The sequence below is a fragment of the Myotis davidii genome, unplaced genomic scaffold (assembly GCF_000327345.1).
Source record: "Myotis davidii unplaced genomic scaffold, ASM32734v1 scaffold125, whole genome shotgun sequence".
Lineage (NCBI taxonomy): Eukaryota > Metazoa > Chordata > Mammalia > Chiroptera > Vespertilionidae > Myotis > Myotis davidii.
This window is the reverse complement of record NW_006299390.1, coordinates 4,532,440-4,543,364: the sequence shown is the minus strand read 5'-3', so window position 1 is coordinate 4,543,364 and position 10,925 is coordinate 4,532,440.

Here is a 10,925-nt window from a genome sequence, read left to right as displayed (position 1 = left end):
ACCCAGCCTGTTTCTCTCCTTAAGAAGATGCCCTACTATAAATGGGAGAGGGATGCAGCTAATATATTTGAATATCAGAATAAGTAACAAGTATCCATTGAGGAGGGATGAGGTGGGGAGATCTGAAGCAGGGGTCAGTCTTAGAGATGATCTCTTTCCAGGGCACTGCATGAAGATCAAGGACAGGGAACTCCTTTGCCTTTGGGATTACTTACATTTACTGCAAACAGTGGTTCTCACTGAGACAGCAGCATCAGCATCACCTGGGAACTTGGGAGAAGTGCAAATTCTTGAGTCCTACCCGAGACCTACTGAGTCAGAAACGGTGGGGTGGAGCCCAGCAACTGTGTTTTAACAAGCATTCCAGGTGACTTGAGGCACATTAAAGTTTGAGAACCACAGATTTAATGAAATTCACTGACTTCTTTTCTCTTGGTCTCTCTCTTTCTCTCTCCCTTTATCTCTACCTCTATCTCTTTCTCTACCTCTTTCTCTATCTCTATCTCTATCTATCTCTGGCTCCTCTATCTTTACCTCTTTCTCTATCTCTACCTCTACCTCTACCTCTATCTCTATCTCTATCTCTCTCTATCTCTATCTCTATCTCTATCTCTATCTCTATCTCTACCTCTATCTCCTTTACACACACACACATTTCCACAACCCTCTGGGATTAAAAGAAGTAAGCTTTTCTTTTACTTTTCCTAATGTAATATCCTATTTCCATAAAGCATCAACTTTCACATCAACATCATATAACAACTGAGCAAATCTGAATAGAGTAAGGACTGTAATAATAGTATATCACTATTAGTTCATTATTTTAACAAATGTACCATATTAATGTAAGACATTTATTATAGGAAAACCCTGATGCAGAATATCTAACTCTCTATACTAGTTTTTATGGTTATTCTGTAAATCTAAAGCTGTCCTGAAATAAAAAAGTGTATTTTAACAGAATCTATTTATATAGTACATATACCATTGGTTTTAAAGTCAGAGAGATTGGCTTATAAGAAAAAGAAGAAAAAAAGAAAATAAATCACATAACGAACAAGCAAAACTGTGTGATTGGACCCTTCGGGGCTGCTTAGAAAGTGGGGAGGGAATTTGGAAGATGGCCTGGATTGCTGCAAGATCCTATTGTGTATGCCAGGGGCCAAGTATTGCTTTTGCCTTTGTGGTCCTTCTTGAAGATGTACTAGTTTCCTCCCCCTCCCGCCCAGAACTAACCATGCCATGGGTCCTGTTCTCACAGCAGTAATAGAAGAGCACATTATTTTTCAAAGTATTATTGTGTTACCCCAGCCGTGGGCAAACTACGGCCCGCGGGCCGGATCTGGCCGGTTTGAAATGAATAAAACTATTGAAATAAAAGACCGTACCCTTTTATGTAATGATGTTTACTTTGAATTTATATTAGTTCACACAAACACTCCATCCATGCTTTTGTTTCGGCCCTCCAGTCCAGTTTAAGAACCCATTGTGGCCCTCGAGTCAAAAAGTTTGCCCACCCCTGGTGTTACCCAGTTACACATATTTGATTTTGCTGGCAGTCTACACTTAACTTTGATTAAAATGATGCAGAGGACTGGCTGCTGGCTCCTACATGCTCCACAGAAAGAAATAGTTACTGGGTAACAAAAACAGAAATAGCCACTCATGGAGAATGTCTAATTCTAGCTGTTTCTGTCCCAGCATCCTCAGTGAAGTGCATAGTTTCCTCTGATTGTAAAATAGAGACGATGTTCTGAATGCAACATTACATGAAAAGGCATTTATTTTTATTCTTTCCTCTGTCCTGGAAAAAGTAATTTGTCTTCATTTTCAATGGACTAGTAAGTTAGAATTTATACTGCCCCAATAGAAAAGATCTCATCAGCTTTCATTCATTTAGCAATAGTATGTTTCCTTAGGAGAGAGTTGGTTAGTAAACAAACAAAATGTGTGGGATGTTAAAGTTTTATAATTACTTAAAAGAAATAAAATGCTACTTTAATATGTTTATAAATTGGAAGTTGTCATTTTTGTGAATGGGGAGTTTATATAGAAAGAGACATGATTTTTGCCTCCACCTAATCCATTTTCCACACCTGACCTTTTGAATAATCATTTTAAAAATGTGAATTACATCACTCCCCTCTTTTGGGGCTTCTTATTGAATTTATTTTTAAAAATATATTTTTACTGATTTCAGAGAGGAAGGGAGAAGGAGAGATAGAAACATCAATGATGAGAGAGAATCATTGGCTGGCTGCCTCTTGCCCCAGCAACTTGGCTGCAACTCGGCCTTATGCCCTGACCGGGAATCAAACCATGACCTCCTGGTTCATAGCGTTGCTCAACCACTGAGCCTCGCCAGCTGGGCTTCCCATTGTATTTAGAGTAACCTTCAATCTTCAAGGCTCTGCAAGCTGTGCCCTTGCAAACTTTTCCAGTGTCATCTCGGGGCTTTTCCTCTTTGCTCATATTGGCTTTCTTTCTATTTGTTGAAGGAATCAAATTATTTTTTATTACAGAGCTTTGGGACATGCCTTTTGCCAGGAATGTCCTTTCTCTAACCCCTCAGAAGGTTAATTTTCACTTATTCTTAATTTCTCAGTGAAATGTCTCTTCCTCAGAAAAGTCTACTGTGATTTTAGGAGTATCTCCTTTCCTTTATGTTGTCACAATTTGTGTTATGTATTAACTTGGTGTTTATAATTTATTTTCTAAATTAGATTATAAACCTGTAACATCAGAGATCATATCTATTTTGTTTACCTCCCTATAATCAGTGCCTACCATAGTGCTTAGCACGTAGTAGCATTTAATAAATATGATTGGATTACCAGATATCTTTTAAACAAAATGGACACTGTGGTTTGAAATATAAGTAAGTATAACTTATAATTTTAACATTACAATATGTTGAATTGGATTGTCCACAAATGGGTTGAATCCCAAAATTTGCAAACTGGTTCTTTGATACTCAGATTACATTTTTCTAAAGAAAAACTGCCCTTGTTGGTCCAGGCCTGTGCCTGCTGAAAATAAAATTAGAGATCTGCAAGCTCACCTGTCTATCTATTAGCATCCTTAGACATCAATTTCTCACTCAGAATTCCTAGTTTTCAGCCTCCACATAATTTTCTAAGATCGTGTGTGTGTGTGTGTGTGTGTGTGAATTTAGGATCGAAATGAATGTATTAAAAAGATGATTTTTAGTTTTCTTCTCTCCCAATGTCTCTTTCATGATGAGTGTTTGCATGAAGAGAAGCATTGCTGTAAAGTGGTGCTCAGCACAAGGGGTTGCCTAAGTAGCTGGGAAAAGGGCAGCTTCCAATAATAGTTTGGAACAAGATCTGTCAGCACATCCGCGGTAGCTTCCAGCGTAGACATGTGTTTGTGTGTATGTGGACCGAGAGTGGGGGGCAGGGGGATTCTGCTTGGAGGAGGGGATGACCCTGGAACCATCCCTTGTCCACTGGAGTGTTCCATGCTGTTTAGTCACAGTGGCAGCTGCACATCCCTGACTGCTGTGGGAATGCTAGCTCTTAAAGACCGCAGCGATGGCACTGAAGTGGCCACCCACAGTTGCAGATGTATTTCTTAAAGGGTCCAATGCTAGTAGGGCATCGTAAGAACAATTATTCATTGCAGCTCTCTCTTTTTGAGGTCAGTTCAAATAAAATTCAGTTTTGCTTTCAAGTCCCTGCCAGAGCTAGAGAAGCATATTAAGTAGCTAAAAATTTCCCATCCAGAACAGGAATTTCCACTGCAACAGCCTGACAGGTGTTCCTCGGCCTTTGTTTGAACACTCACCTCCTTAAAAGCCAGCCCAGTTCAAATTTGGACAGGTCTCATTGTTACATATTTCACTTCCTTATGCTGTAATGAAATCTGCTTCCCTAGATGTTCACCCCGTTTGTCTTTGTTCTGCCCTCTGGAGTTATGCAGAATATGTCTAATCCTTCAACATGATAGTCCTTCAGACATTTGAAGACAACTGTCAGGTCTTCTCGCCTAAAGTTTCTCATTCCCAGGTAAAATAGCCTCAGCTCTTTCAATTGTACCTTTTATAAATAGTATAATAATGTGGAAAATGTATGAGCAATAACCATAGGCAGAGCTGGGTCCTATTAATTTGTTTATTCAATGATTTAATCTTTTTGCATATATTTCCACGAACAAGTAGAATAAATATGATGAATCCTGCAAAGGAGAAGCATATGGTTCAGTGAGTATAGACACGAGGGAGGGGTTTGATGAAGGCAGAAGTCAGTTAAGAGTCTCTGAGGAAGTCAAGGTTAAACTGAGCTGATGGGTGGATAGAGGAGAGGAAGTACTTTCCAGGCAGAAGGAGCAATATATACAAAGGCCCTAAGGTGGGAGGGGTATGTGATGGAGGCATCACTTATCTTCTTGAGCTTTTATTTCTGTATATATGCAAAGAGGGATTATAATAACTTTTCCCTCATTGAAAGATCTGTTCTGAGGATCTATGTCTATGAGATGGATATGAATGTACTTTCTTTTTTTTTTTTTTGATATGAATGTACTTTCAAGTGCAAAAATCCTACGTTATTATCCAAATAGAATGACCTATTAGCCCTGCGAGGCTCGTTCCCTCACTGTTCCAGAAACAGGCATTCCCGCTTCTGTCCTTTCTCTTCTGCACTTCCCTCTAGACAAGTTGCGCCTTTTCTCCCTGTTCATCCAATCCCTGCAACCTTTACTGCCCGTTTCCAGTTCTGATTCTTCTGGGGAGATTCCCTGGGCACTCAGGCTGAGATCCATTTCTGTAGTGTGATGGGTAGACACAGGGTTTTACAGTCCCGGTTTTAAGTCCAGATTTGAATACAGACTAGCTGGTGGCTTTAGACAAATTACTTAATTTCTCTGACATTCAATTTCCTTATTTGTGCAAAAGGGGTAATAACAGTAACTATTAGCGTAGTTGTGAGGATAAAGTGAGATAAATATGTGTATGAAAGGGTACCCTTTCTTATTCCTTTTGGGTCCTGTACCTCCTCTGTGCCCACACTAAGTAGCTCAGTAATCCTTTCTAAGACCGACCCTAAGACTAAGGAGTGGGAGGAAGCCATGTATTTGAAGTCTGTGGCACCCTGGCTAATGCTACTGCACAGCGGGCGGAAGTGCCCCACCGTGAGCCCGCATGCCCACAGGGCCTCTGAGCCACTTGCCAGCAGACACAGTTACCTCACGACTCCCCAGGCTGGCTCCCGCTCAGCGCCACCATCACCATGCATGACCAACCCAGCCCAGCGAAACCGTGGAAGGGAAGTTATATTTATGTTTTAAATGGCAAGTAAATTATTTTTTCATAATGCCATGTCCAAGGCTCTTCTAGATTAATGATTCGTTTGCAGAGTCCTATTTCATAAATATATCTTGACAATTCATGTAACAGAAAAACAAACAATTTAATTCCTAAATAAATATGTTCTTGAAGTACTAGCATTCAAATGAGTTTAACTAGGTGAAATTCCAGTATTATCTTTTAGAACATTGCAACCTATATGTTAAGACTGCGGGCGAGGTTGTAGTGGCAGGATATTGAATTTACTTCTCGAAAAAGGGATGGAAATGTGCTAAATTGATTAAGACCATTGACTTAAGATTCCTTATATTTACAGACTGCAGACAAGAGTGGTTCAATATTGCAAGCGGTTTTCTTCTTTGTAGAATTAAAAGAATCTGCAAAACAGAAACTAAATCAATGTAGCATTTGCAATTTAAAATATAATCCCTTTTGAGCACCACTCTGCATTTATTTCATACCCCAGATGCTTCTCATGCTCTGCTAGGTCAGGGCCATAAAAGATATATTAATACATGTCTAGTTTTGCAATCCATACCAATTTAAACTATCCTTTAAGAGGCAAAGTAAAAGATTAGCTTTTAGGACTGGGATTAACATGTGAAAATAGGCCATCCTGTGATATCCTCAGGGACACAGCAGAATTTAGGTTTAAGGCTCAGAGAAAATCTATTTTGAGACAAATACTTCATTATGGACAGGTGTGCATCCCACTAATGATGGTATCTTTATTTTCAGTTCCCGAAACATCATCTCTCCATTGCGATAAGACACTTCTTTCCCCCAACAACCTCGCTTCTATCTACTGAGTTTTCCGGCCCTTCCCTTTGTTTTTCAAATGAAGCCTCCAGTCACATTTACCTTGATTACTGCTTTGATCGATATTAAAATTGAAGTCAATGTGTTTATTTTTCTATTGCAACCATTGTGAATATAAGTAATCAGGTAGTACACAAAATCTTACTGAAGCGCTTAATTCAGAAGCTGGGAATGTGTGTCCAAAAACACCATGATTCTGGAGAATTCAAAATTGGCCATCTGGCTTTCTTATAAAATTGATCACAGTGAAAAGGTACATTTTATCCTATTCGTTAGCTTTTCCCTGATTTCTTTAATTCACTTTTGTTCCCTTTATTCTTATTTGTAGTCTTTCCCACCCCCACACTGATTTTCTTTCTGCAGATCCATTGAATGATAGAGGTTGACATCAGTGTCCACAGCTTTAATACCTTTATTAAATCTAATATCGTTTATAAAAATTCAGGCACACCTTAGAGTACCAGAAGCTTACTAAATGTTAGCTAACCTCATTTTATCACCAATTTCCTCTTTTCCTGTTGCTCTAAAATTTATTTTTACCAACTGCTCTTCTGATCAAGCATCATGATCAGAAATACAACTGAAGTTCCATGTTTTCCTTTCCGTCACCCAACACTTTATTTTGATAAATCAGAAGGTTTGAAAATCTGTATAGTGTCAGATATATGTTTGTGAACCCATTTCTTCTTTGATTTCATCAATCTTGGCCTCCATTCTGTAACATAATTGAACCCGTGTCAAGCATCGTCTACATATTTATCCAAAGATCCTTATGAATTTGTGAAATAATACTATAGCTAAGTGATATCTTTATTGAATGCCAATCATGGAGTCTCAGAAAACTTGGATTTTCCTATTTTTTCCTCAATAGTATTGATGGTTACTTTCAGGATGGAAATTAGTGCTTTCTTAGTTTACTTAAGAAAACAAACATTTAGCAACAATTCAAGTATCCACCTGTAGGGGACCAGTTCAAATTAATTGTTTCAGCCCATACTAAGGAATGCTTTCCCTTCTCTGCCTCCTACTGGATATATCTCTCATGTGGTTTTATCTTTTCCATCATGATTTCATAACCTTAAGGTTTTATAGATGGAAAGACCTTTGGGGTCATCTGATTCTATTCCCTCATTTGACAAAGGAAGAAAGACTCTCAGTGAGATTAAATAATATGCCTTAAAAAATAGAGCTGACAATTTTGAGAGTTAGGACTAGATACAGATCTGATTGAATAACCTTTTGGTTTCATGTTTGTTTCTCTGTTGTCAAGTCCTGTGGATGTGTGCTTTAAGATGATTCTTGCACTTAAATCAAAACTGGATGTCACTCAGACTAATCCTTTTCTCTTGGGTCCATCTTGCACTCTTGTCTCACTAATTTCCCTAACATAGATCTTTTATCAGTCATCCTTGTATTCCAGAAACTTCAGTGGTTTCCATTGAACCAGGCCCTAAAATTTCAAGGATCTCAATCCTCTGATCCCATGTTGCCTCTTCATCCTTATTTCCCACTATCCCCAACCTACACCTGCTTATCAGAATGGTTTCACTGTCCCCTAGTTGTATATGAATTTCTGTTCTGTTTCCTGTGTTGGTTTCTTATTCTGGTATCCTACCCACCCAACCCCTCTCTGTTTAGCCACTTCCATACAGCTTATCATTCAAAATCCAGCTCAAGTTCCACCTTTTCTATGAAACATTTTCTGAATTTTTCTCAACCCTGAGTATACATGGCAGCATCCCAATTAGCAACTGATACTAGCCCCTATAACAGATAAAACCCTAAATATAACTGGCTTAACATCATACGCGGATATTTGTTGTTCATTGATAATAGTGAATACGTATTGGAGTATTGGCAATGATGGTGGTAGTGCTTTTTGCAGCCATTTAGGGACCCAGGGTGGTAGAGGCTCTGCCATCTTTAATACTAAGCTCCCAGAGTTGTGTGGGAGTTGGAGAAAGAGCTGAGATGGCACACCTGCTTCCTGACCACCTCAGGCCAGTAGGGACGTGTCCCAGAACTTTTGCTGCTGAAAACTAGTCACTGGGCTCCAATCCACCTTGTGCTGGGAGATGCGCTCCCTGCCTGAACATCTGCATCCCCTAAAACCATATTCCCTGGAAGGGAAGTACAAATCTCTAGAGGGTAGTGAGCTAGTTTTGTTACAGACAGTGTTATCCTGCACTGATTTATAATTTCTTGGTCTCCTTGCATTCCCAGCTGGTTTTATACTATTGCTAAAATTCCACAAATATATACAGCAAAATGCAAGTTTAGCACTTAGTGTACGCTCAGTGAACAGTTGTTAATAACAATTAAATTAAAGTTATGTAGTCTTTTTTTTTTAAAAGTTATTAATTCCTAAATTAAACAAGAAAGAAACAAAAAACAACAAATCCCCTGTGGTTCTGACTCTGTCTTTTTTAAGAGCACATTTGCAATGTATTTTCATTTTACACACAGAACATGAAACTTAGCTGGATTATTTTCAATTTCAGAGTAATAATATTTTCAGCTTCAGGCACTGTTTTCAATTGGTGCATCTTGTTTCCCCTTTCCTCCTAAATCTTTTCCATTATAGAAAAATTGACACATACAAAAATAGAATATTATAATAACATCTCATGTACATATCACCTGGCTTCACTAATTACTGACTCATAACCAGTCTTGTTTCATCTATATGCCCAACTCCCCTGCCACACTAAATTTTTTAAACTAAACATAAATATATCATTTCACGTATAAACATTTCCATTTGCATTGCTAATATATAAGGCCTAAAAAACCCCCACAGTGCTATAGCCCATTTAAGTAATAGCAATAATCCCTTATTGTCACTAAATAATCCAGTCAATATTCAAAGTTCCCCTATATTTTAAAAATCAATTGGTTTGTTCAAGTCAAGTCAAACAAAGTCTAGACAATACATTTTATTTATTTATTTAAAAATATTTTTATTGATTTCAGAGGGGAAGGGAGAGGGAGAGAGAGACAGAGACACCAATGATGAGAGAGAATCATTGATCAGCTGCTTCCTGCACAACCCCCCTGGGACTCTTCAGTCCACAGGCTGATGCTCTATCCACTGAGCCAAACTAGCTAGGGCTAGACAATACATTTTATACATTCTCCTTAAATATTTTAAAAATCTTAATTTTCCCTCTCCCTCTTATCTTGGAATTTATTGAAGAAACCAAATCATTTGTCTTATAATTATACTCAGATTCTGGATTTGGCTGATTCCATCTCATGGTTTGTTTGAGAGTTTAGTATACCTCTGTCCCCAGCATTTCCTAAAAACTGGAGTTAGGCTGACAGTCTTGATTAGATTTAATTCTTCATCATAAATGGATAAATGGGGTTATATGTTTTCATCAGAATACATATATATCTGGCTCTCTCTCTCTCTCTTCCTCACCCAAGGATATGCTTAATGCTTTTTAGAGAGAGAGAGAAACATTGATCGGTTGTCTTCCGTGTGCACCCCAACCGGGGATTGAATCTACAACCTAGGTATGTGCCCTGACCAGGAATCAAACTGCAACCTTTTGGTGTAGGGGACGAAGCTCCAACCAACTGAGCCACCTGGCCAGGGCTGGTTCTCTCTCTTTTTTATATTAACTTTCATCAGTGAGTTTAAGAATTGTCACCCTGATCCAACTATTATAAAGTTCTCCCTCAGCTTTTCACCTGTGGTCTTAGCTGCCATTCACGATCATTACATAGACCCATTATTTCATTACACACTTCTTAAGTCTTTTTACAATAAGCCCTTTCAAAGTTTTATTTTTTAAATCTTATGTTATTAAATATATTTAAGACATTAAAAAACGTCTCACAGTCATAATAATGGTAATTAACATCTGTTTGACACTTAACACTTTACATGTTTTTACACACACCATTTCCCAAATGTTATCTGATCCTCTCAAAACACCTTCATGGTGAACTGGCTCTGTGGCCTTGGCTCCTACTAGTATAGTGCAGTTGCGTACATGGTCTTTGGTGGGCCATATGTATGCATCTCCTGAGCTGTAGTTGATCAGGGGCAACTTCTCAGCTCCCATTAGCATCTACAATCTACTCTCGTCTCCTCTGAGTCTCCCCTTCTCTATCTGGAGGACTGACTGACCATAGAGTTTTTCCAACAAGCCTATGAAATCAGGACAAATGCAGAATGAAGAAATAGACTCAACCTCAGTTAAAAAAAGAGGACTGCGTAGATATATGGGATGACCCTGGCCCAGGAACTTAGTTCTTTCTCCCTACAGAGAAGATAAGAGATGGAAGAATTGAATTTGACTTGGTGCTTAGTCACAAGAGAAAAAGTTCCAACGTGGAAATGATTACCAAGAGTTGTCAAGTTTATGTTTTTCCAATCCGAGCTGGGAACTATGGTTTGTGTGCTATGTATGTAGAATTCAGTTATACACAAAGTTACATTTATGCACTCCTGACATTTTTTTTATTAAATATATTTTACTGATTTTTTACAGAGGGGAAGGGAGAGTGATAGAGAGTTAGAAACATTTATGAGAGAGAAACATCCATCAGCTGCCTCCTGCACACCTCCCACTGGGGATGTAACTGCAACCAAGGTACATGCCCTTAACCGGAATCGAACCTGGGACCCTTCAGTCCGCAGGCCAATGCTCTACCCACTGAGCCAAACCGGTTAGGGCCCCATTCTTCTTTTTATATGAGAATTCTGAATTTTGCATATTCCCCCAATACAGGCAGGATTGGGAGCTCTTTGGATTCATGATGAAAAATC